At 37.5% G+C, this 9,938-nt stretch overlaps 1 long non-coding RNA gene across 1 annotated transcript; it reads left to right on the top strand.

Annotated features, from left to right (window-relative positions):
• The first annotated feature begins 429 nt into the window (after positions 1 to 429).
• LOC307028903 lies at positions 430 to 9,446 on the top strand. The gene is made up of 3 exons (XR_013805140.1): positions 430 to 6,188; positions 7,749 to 7,894; positions 8,306 to 9,446. It is a non-coding gene; the product is annotated as an uncharacterized lncRNA (long non-coding RNA).
• Positions 9,447 to 9,938: the final 492 nt, after the last annotated feature.

Here is a 9,938-nt window from a genome sequence, read left to right as displayed (position 1 = left end):
GATATAACAGAAATATTCTGTTGCAGCAATGTTTTCTTAAATCACATGTTGTTTAAATTCAAACTTGTTCTCATCTTACCACATACTTTAAAGTTCATTCTCAAGGGGAAATAGGCTATCAAAATCTAAAGACTTTCAAATTAATAATACGTAAGGCATTATTTTAATTTTGTGTCACTGGGCTTACCTATAATAATATGAATGCTTCTCTAATGTGTTTCCTATGTATCTGTATTATTAGCAAAAGCTGAACAAGGTAAACCAGATCTATAGTACAAACTCAGCACCATCATTTAACAGCCCAGATGATGCATGTATATTTTCTGTTTTGTTTATCTCTTTTTGTATTTCTTTGTCTTTTTTTTTTGGTGTTTTCTTAATTCTCTGTCAAAGCGTCTTTGAGTTTCATGAAAAGCGCAATAAAAGTCCTATATATTATTATTATTATTATTATTATGTATTATAATAGCATAACACTATTTATAATGCATGAAGAGTTGATAAATATTTAAAGGAGCACTCCTTGATTTTCGCACACCAAACTGAAGAATGGGTTAAAAGACCTTGGGGCGCCGATATATTTTACATCCCTCTTTTCTGATACATTACATATTTCTTGTTTATTTTTTCCATACGCAGGATTTCTGTCTTATAGCGAGAACAGAATAATTTTAAAAGACACATAATGTAAAATTCCATTTGCAAAACAATATGGGGGAGTATTGTAATATTTTAAATAATATATATTCCCATCACAAGTTTTGTGTTATGTGTAAATATGGAATTAAGTCATTTTTCTAATGCTAACTTTTTGGAGAAATATACAGAGATAAACACAGTTACACACCTAAATATGTATTTTGGATGATTTGTTCTACTAGTCTAAAATAACACATGTTATAGAAGCAAAATAGCCCAAACACAAAAAAATAGACCTGCAAATTAAAAAGTTGTGTTTATGCCCGTAGTGTCTCGCTGTATAATGTGTTTGTCATAATCCATCTGACAATGACTATCAAACCTATGACAATTATGTGACATGGCACTGTTTAATACGATAATACACAGGCAGCCTACAGCTGCATCACGCAGAAGACCCCAGGATCTTTATATAATGGATTTCCAGGGTGTGTGGCACTAAGAAGCTGCTGGAGGCCCTGAGTGGCTTTTATTTGGTAGGCCACTTCACTGATAACGTGTACGGAAGGGACGGGTCAATGTGGATGGTGACACAATGTGGTCAAAGTATTGTATTTTTATACTCTGGTCAACTTTGAGAGTTTCAGCCATTTCAGAGGCCATAGACTATATATTAATGGAAATAAATCATTTGCAAAACCCATATGTGTATATCTTACTTCAGTCTTATTTTGTCTGTAGATTTCCCCTTAATTCACCATTAGTTAGTATTAATGCTTAACTTGCACATTTAAACCTAACATTGCAGAAAAGTTGGACAAAATATAATCACAAACTTCCCAGTTTCATATCTGTACTCTGAAGGTTTATTTATCATTCATAGCCTCATGTATATCACATGTTATTCCTAAAACATGGTACATTTTTTAAAGCAGTATTAAAATAGAGTTATGATTTATGGAGTGATAAAAAGAGAGAATGAAAAACGTTTGACTTTTTTAATTTGTTAACAAAGTGAATCAAGATTTTTGAAAATATAGCTTTATTCAGTGTTCAGATTTCTGTTCTGGAAATGTATGCCCATGTTCATTTAAGCCCAAAGCCTGTTTTTCAGGTTTCAGGCTCGAAAAGGACATTCCCAGAACAAATGACCATATCTTCCCTTCTAAAAGGGTTAAATTAATAATCTTTTTTCTCAAAGTAATGATAAACCTGTGAAAAGTCAGAATCAATTATAGATGTTTTTTGTTTTAAAGAAAATTCAGATTGAACATGGTAAAAAACTGTAAATCTTCGTGTCTGTCCAAAAAATATGTTGTACTTATAGTGAAAACTAACCTTCGATGATGGGTTAGTAGACTAAAAGCTATAGGAATCCAAAGTACAACATATAATAAGTACCCTGTATAAAGATTGATGCAAAACAAGTGATATTTGACCTTTTTAGACATATTTAGCAAAAAAAACCTCTTCTGGGGCCATTTGGGTGGATTTTCCATATCTCTGGCCCCCCTTCTTCGATTTTGACATGTGACATCTCTTTCTGATCGTTAGAGCCAATAGAATCGAAGGGAAATCGTCCCGCACACACTCATGTTAAAAAAAAAAGATGGCGTCTTTGCGCATTCAATGAAGCTACAGAGCTTAGGAATGGCCTGCTTTACTATTTTAAAACGGAATTGCAGTTTTATTGCTTATAGATTATCAGAACATTTCAAAGGGGACACAGCCACATTGGATATTAACCTATGGATTAACTACATCATCATTGTTATCGTTTTAATGCCATTGAAGACCAGTTTAGACCAGACAAAGACGAAGGTAAGCCATGTTAGCGTTGTGGGCTACCTAGCGCCACTTGTTTTGATGTACGTTTTTGTTGATAACGTCGCGAGTTTGTATCTTTCAGTGTTGAGGTGGGCACCGTTAGATTCTGTGTCTTTACGATCATAAACGATGTGTTGGATGTGCAGCTAGGATAAGTTATAAGGGAGCTAGGAGTGATTTTCGGTACAGTAATAGGTTAGCTTTTTTCGCTCGGGGCTAATTCAGAGGCTCACTGTTAGCATTGTGTGTTTTTTTGGAGAAAAAAAAATGAAAAAGATCAGTTAAATTAGTTTTTTTCCCTTATATGGATATCAAATATTCATAGTTTATTAAATATTAAGGTTCCTTAGACGTTGTTTCCTGCAAATGACGCGATTTCGGCCCCGGAACCGGGTCTGTGGGGCCTAAGAAAGATATTGCCTGATTGGCCATTTTTAAACACAACATTCAGAACACTACCTGAAAAACGTAATTAAATGTATTATGTCAACAGATTTCACATAAATGTATTAGGTTAGTTGAAAGTCATTGATTTAGTCAACTTTGTAACACCCATGGTGTTCCCGGTCACCGCCATAAAGAAAAGGAATTAGTAACCATCCGGATATAAAACCCGCACACAAACACCCACCCACCCACCCACCCACCCACCCACACACACACACACACACACACACACACACACACACACACACACACACACACACACACACACACACACACACACACACACACACACACACACACACACACTAGGGCTGCTCGATTATGGCAATAATCACGATTATGTTGGTCAATAATTAATATCATGATTATTAAATACGATTATTCATTGACTTTGAAAACATCCATTTATTGAACTTTAAAACAAATAATAATTTGAACAGTATCTGTTTAACTGTTGAGTACCATGAACGTATAATTCAACTGAAAAACCAATACAAAAATAAATTAAATAAATTATACATTTAAATAAATAATATCAAAATAATAAATACCAATAAACAAGATCAACAAATATTTTGGAGCGCACTTCCACAAGCTACTTCACATATATAAATACGATAAATAAATTAGACTAAAATGTATTAGATCAAATATGTTGTAGTGAACTGTCACAACCTAGCAAAGCAAAATAATCGTTTTTTTCGATTATGTTGTTTTCGTAATTGTGGCAGGCCAAAATTGTAATTGCGATTAAAATAGGATTAATTGCACAGCCCTAACACACTCAAGCACACACAGACACACACACATACACACTTTTTGTCTAACACGCTAAGACAGTTCTGTACTGTTATGCTGTTATGTTCAGTCATTGTTCTTATGTTGAACATGAATACATTTACTTTGTAAGTAATTATGGGACGTATTTCTTCTTTCATAGCAATTTTCTTCATACTTTCTTGTTGTGAAATAAGTCTTAAATTCTATTCAAAGTGGTCTTAAAAAGGTCTTAAAAAGTCTTAAATTTGAGTTGGCGAAACCTGCAGGAACCCTGCTAACAGTTAAGGCGAGACACCCCAGGTGAATAGGGTAATTGTTTTTTAACTTAAAGATATCAGCAAGAAATTTCTCCAGTTAATTACCTACAATAAGGCAATTTTTCTGAATATGCAAATGAGCCATTATCCCATAAAATGTGCGCACATTTTTAACACATTTCAGAAACCGAAATCTGAACTTTGGATAAAGCCAGGTTAAAAATTCTTGTTTCATTTTGTAGTCATATTAGCATCTAAGGCTTTTACAGAAGGGATTTTGGATATCTCTTTTTATCACTCCATAAATCAGAAAATACTGTCAACAGCCCTAAAATATCAATTTTCGCCATGTTTCTAGGTATACAATCTTATATAATTCAGGCTATGAATGACATATGAACAAACCCAACTGGAAAGTTTGGTGTATGTAAGTGCAACTGAAGTGGACATTTAGGACTCAAGATTAGGAGAAAAAACTAATTTTGAGAAAACGACCTTTAAATATTGCAGTGTGGCGCTACCTAAACCCTCCTGTTCTTTGGATGACAGCTTGCGCCTCTACGAACTCCGTGAAGGTATTTCATGTTCGGGGTCATTTGTTTTTTGTATAATCTTGCTTCGTGCAAGTAACAATTGTTGTTGTCTTCTCTGTGAACGTTTTTTTCGCCATTCTTTTGCCATTTTGAGATTTAAATTTATAGCGGAAAGCTAAGTGTTTTAGCACACCACGTGACGCATCTGAACGAATCACGTTGTCAGAAGTTGACACCAGCCAATGAGATTTCGTTTCTTGGTTTAAGACCCTTTTGTACTTTCACGATTGGTTGCTGATACGAAGGAAATGACCATATTTGGATCAGATGAGATTGTGCAGGAGAGACGGAGCTTTCCAACGATATCTCTGATGACATGGTGCAAACAGCGGTCGCGGTACTTTATGTTACGTTAGAATGCTGACTTTTGGTGAATTTAGGATAAATATACAGACGGAAATAGACAAACTATAGTAAAATGAACACTTAAGTGTGTATTGTGTACGTTTTCCTTCCAAAAGCCTGAAAGAAAACATGTTATGGAATCAAAATAGCACAACCTCTCAAAATTGACCAGTGCATGAAAAACGATGTTTTTGCCTGCCGTGTCTCGCCTTTAACAAACAATTTATGCGGCTCGTATCACTGACAGCCGGGCACCGCCTTTTTTTTTTTTTTTTAAGCGGCCCCCTCCCCACTTTTGGCAGCACCCCCTGAGCAAAATGACTTCCCGTGGCTATGCTTCAACATGGCGCGCTGAAATCCATTTCCGGGTCACTACCGGAGGACCGAGGAGTCGAGGAGTCGAGGAGTCGAGGAGTCGAGGAGGGGAAATTAGATAAATGAGAAGCCTTCAAGATGTGTTTCCCTTATGGTTTCCCCATAGGGTTTCCCCCAGTATGTGCCCATCCCCCCATGTTAATCACACCTGGCACACACAAACACACAGAACAATTTGATACATTTCCCGCTCTTATGTGCCCCTGGATGGATCACACCTGACACACACATTACATGTTCAGTGTCTATTCTTTTTATAATTACTGCAGTTTTTCATGTATACCAGTAGTCTGATACAGTATTTACAGTTTGAAAGGGTGTTAAATGAAATTTGCTGATGATTAATGTTAAAACAGGACCGGTCAAATTGGACCGCAAACACCAAAGTAATGGGGGGGAAACGAAGACAATGGAGGGTTAATCAAAGTCCACATTTACTTTTTTTCAGTGTACAATATTCTACAATAAATGTATAAAAGGTAAGTTATCAACTGTGATGATCTATTAGTACACCTTATTTCTAAACCACGCCCAGTCAAGCAACGTCCTTGTATCATTAAAACAATACTGAATATTTAAGGATGAAACTTGTGTTTGCTGATGTGTATAGATGACTGCACATTCCAAACTTCAGAACCTCTCCTCTCCCCTCTTCTCCTCTCCTCTCCTCTCCTGCAGTGGAAGTCGAGGTCTTGTCTGTTTGGTAGAATACACCCACTCCTCCAGACTCACCATGACCCAGCTGATGGTGGAGAGCCCGCTGAAGGCTGCTGACCTGCTGTAGTTTGGAGCCGAAGAGGGCCGTGAGGGCCTTCCTGGCACGTCTGCCGCTACATGTAGACAACTGCCCGGGCATGCTGGCGTTCTCCCAGCTCCACAAATACTTCACCATGGAGAAAGAGGCCTGCAGGCTGCTGTTAGGCAGGTGAGAGATCAGCTCTCTGTTTTCATTTTCTTTAGAACTAAGACAAAGTGAAAGCAGAACAGTACTTCTATACATTTTAATCTTAGCTTTTAATAAAATCTTACTGATCTACTGTATAAGAGTCATGTACAATGGTAGTAATGAGACATTGTTTCCTAGGCACACACACATGCAAAAAGGCCTTTATGGTTGTTAAGCTCGTTGTTGTTGTTGTTGTTGTTGTTGTTGTTGTTGTTGTTGTCTCTTTGTGGTATTTTGCATCTCTCTGTGCAAATATTTTTGCCTATTTATATTTATTTGGTCTGTGGTTGTTTTTTCATTTTGCAGGTTTTTCTTGACTTTTTAAAAAGTTATTTTTATTTCACTGTGATCTTTTTAAGTCTCTTTGGTGCATTTCGGTCCACTTTGGGCACTCTCTGTGTCTGTCTGTCAAAGACTGTCTAAATCATTTTGTTCCAGGAAGGCTAACTAACTCTCTAACTAACCACTCGTCTTAAAGTTTACAAAACAACATAGACAATAAATCACTGCTCCCAACCAAGAAATAGTTGTGCACATAAACATCCAAAAGCTATAGCTTGTCACTTCTATACATCATGTTAAATTATGAGCTACACCAGGGCTCGACTCAACTTGACAAGCGCTCAAGCGCTCTTAAGTTTTCCGTTGTGTTCCTCAATTATAGGATATAAATAGGGCAACGGGAAAATAACCCAAGGGAAAAAAGAGAGAGGAAACCCAATTGTAAAACCAAAGATGTTGAATATTTTCTAAATAAAAAAAAGTTATCAGCCAATTCAAGATATAAAAAAAAGATTACTTTTTTCAAAAGACTATCAATGGCGCACATCCCCTCACACTTTCTAACACTAGTCTACCTCTCACTCAGTGGTACTCCAGCACAATTACAATGGGGCACATGCCCTCAAAACACAATTGACATGTGTCACACAGAGACACACGGCACACAGCCTGATCACCCGCTGATTTATGGCAGTCAGAGAGGAGAAGAAAGCTTCTTCATCCCTTTATGGGGTCCTGATGAGGGACTGGGATCACCTGAGAGAGGCTGCACCTGGGGACAGACAATCAGGGGAAGAGACACACACGGCACGTAACAATCACACAGGTTGTGGTTAGTATCTTGTATCTGGAACTTTCTAGTACCACTTTGTCGAGTTTCCAAATGAGCTGGGCTTATAATGTGGCATCAAAACACTGCCACCCACTGATCGGTCAGATATAATCGTCAATAGGACACACGGGCTATCCTACACAAACAAAATATTTTTAAATAGCCAAGCTACTCTATTGCTATAAACAATGTTTAATTAATTTTGCCATGCCAATTCATGCATATGTAATCTGTTCCCAGGTGTTATGCTAAACTAACTGGGAGCTGATTCTAGCCATATACTGAACTGACAGACACTAGTTTCAACTTTTTTTTTTATCAAACTAAGAAACTAAAAAAGCGAATTGGTATTTTTCCCAAGATATGAAAGTACTCCTATATTGACCAGAATGATATTGATGAAATGATCCTGTCGGTTTTCGCAGGTGGAGGGAACGCCTCCACGACTGTTGTGGGGAACAACATCTATGTAGCAGGTGGTCATTCTGCGTCAAGGGCAGCTGCAGCTACAACAAGATCGAGAGTTACACATTGGACCAGTGAAGTATTCAAACCACTTGCCCCCATAAAGGTAGTTCTGATATCAAACCTAAATTATAAAGAAAATAACTCTGGGAAAGAAATGGCTTCATAATAAAACAAGCTACACAAAAAAGATAAGATCAGATTCATTGATCCCAATTTTTCTGGTCACAGCAACATGTTAAAAGAAGGCTGCACATAATGTGAATATAAAAAGAGTTGAAAATAAACAAAAATAAAATATGAACACCCAAAAATTAAAAATAAAACAGAACAAAAAAGGAGAATATACAAATGCTGATAGTGAAAGATAAAAATCTGTAGACTATCCGTTAAATAAACACTTTGAAGGACCGAATTACAGCTAACAAAATGCCTTTGAAACTCTGATTAAATCTGAAATTAACATAAAAAAGCTTGGATTGAAACCCAGTTACTGTCATGTCCTCGCTCCCTGCAGAGGATGTGCCTGGTGTCTTTGAAAAGCAGCCTGTACCTGGTGGGGGGGCCAGACCACCCTCCTTGAACACTTCGACCCAGACACAGAAGAATGGATCCCCCTTGGCAGAATGAAGGAGAGGAGGATAGAGTGCAGGGCAGTGGCCATGCTGGGCCGTGAGAACATCACTGGGGGCCATTCGCGCTCCAAAAGGACCTGCAGAGCGTGGAGAAATATGACCCTCACAAAGATACATGAGAACTAGTGGGAGATCATGCTTGCATGGTTGTATCTACGTTTATCATGGCGCCAATTGTACAAAGACTGTAACAAGCCAAAGATACAGCTTTTCTTGGATTGTAGTGGGAAGAGTGAACTGGTTAGTTTATCCATTTAGGCAGTTGTGTACAAGCTGGTGGGAGTTTTTGGGAAATATGTGGTTCTCCAAGGGTGGGTTATCCAACCGGCTGTGAGAACTGGAAAACAAACTGGAAAAGGAGTGTTGAATGCTTATGTACATTACCTTGTTTTTATGTTAGTGATTAAAGAAATAAAGACAAATAAAGTTGACATTCGGGGAACATGAATATTCACTTTTTTTTTTTTATAAAGATAATACTTTTCAAAACCATCTCTTCTTAAGCTCAATATTTAACACAGGAAGTCCCTCCCACTGCTGCCAAGAAAATTTATTGAATATGAAACTGTAAAGACAAAAACATTATTTTGATTTGTTAATTATGTCCTTTGGTTACATGGACACTGTTTCACAATGTTTTCATTATTTATGCTAAGCTAGCTGTCTCCTGGCTGTACATATTTTATGAACAGTTATTAAAGCAATTTCGATTTTCTCATTCCTCTCTTGGCAAAGAAGTGAATAATTGTATTTCCCAAATGTCAAACTATCCGTAGAATTAGCAGCTGTGACCTTATAGTCGAAAAATATGGTGGCTTGGTTGGCCACAGTATATAGTGTATGTGACATAAATATCGGCCCGAATCTCCCCCCCTATACTCATCCAATGCTCTCCCACTGTCACCCACCCTGCTGTAAACCACGTTTACAACTGTTAATTGTAAATGAGCAAGACTGCTGTATAGCTTTTTATTGAGATCAATCTGCCGCCTCATTGTTTTGTACATATTGAATACACACAAATAATGCAAGAATATGTGAAGGACTTCTGGCTGGTGTTTCCTGGGGGCAGAAATAACCCAATCCAATATCCTTCTCATAGCAGTAAAGGTGCAGGTGTAAGTAATAACATTAATGGAGTTTCAGATCCAGGAGTTTTCCGCTGAGCCATGTCATTGTGAATTGCTAGTCTGTTGTTATGCAGAAAGACAGACACACAGTACTTTAGGCCTTTAGGGTTTGTATAGTGAGGTTAAAATTGAACTTGAGATTTTCTCTAACTCGAGAAAGATCTTCCAATAAGAACAATCTGCTTGCAGGGTCTGGTTTCAGGGTGTCCTTAAGCGAGTTCATCCAGTAACTCCTAATCAATTTGGAGTTGTATCTATTCTGAAAAGGAGGCACTGTGTGTGTCTGTGTGTGTGGCTGTTTGAGAGTTAACAAAGTCAAAGAAAGAGATGGATGAAGACAGATTGACAGGCAGTCCAGCAGATAGCGAGGCAGACAGAGACAGAC

This window comes from Notothenia rossii, assembly GCF_949606895.1.
Source record: "Notothenia rossii genome assembly, chromosome: 2".
Taxonomy (NCBI): domain Eukaryota; kingdom Metazoa; phylum Chordata; class Actinopteri; order Perciformes; family Nototheniidae; genus Notothenia; species Notothenia rossii.
Note: the sequence above shows the minus strand (reverse complement) of the source record. Positions and strands in the feature narration are given on the sequence as shown.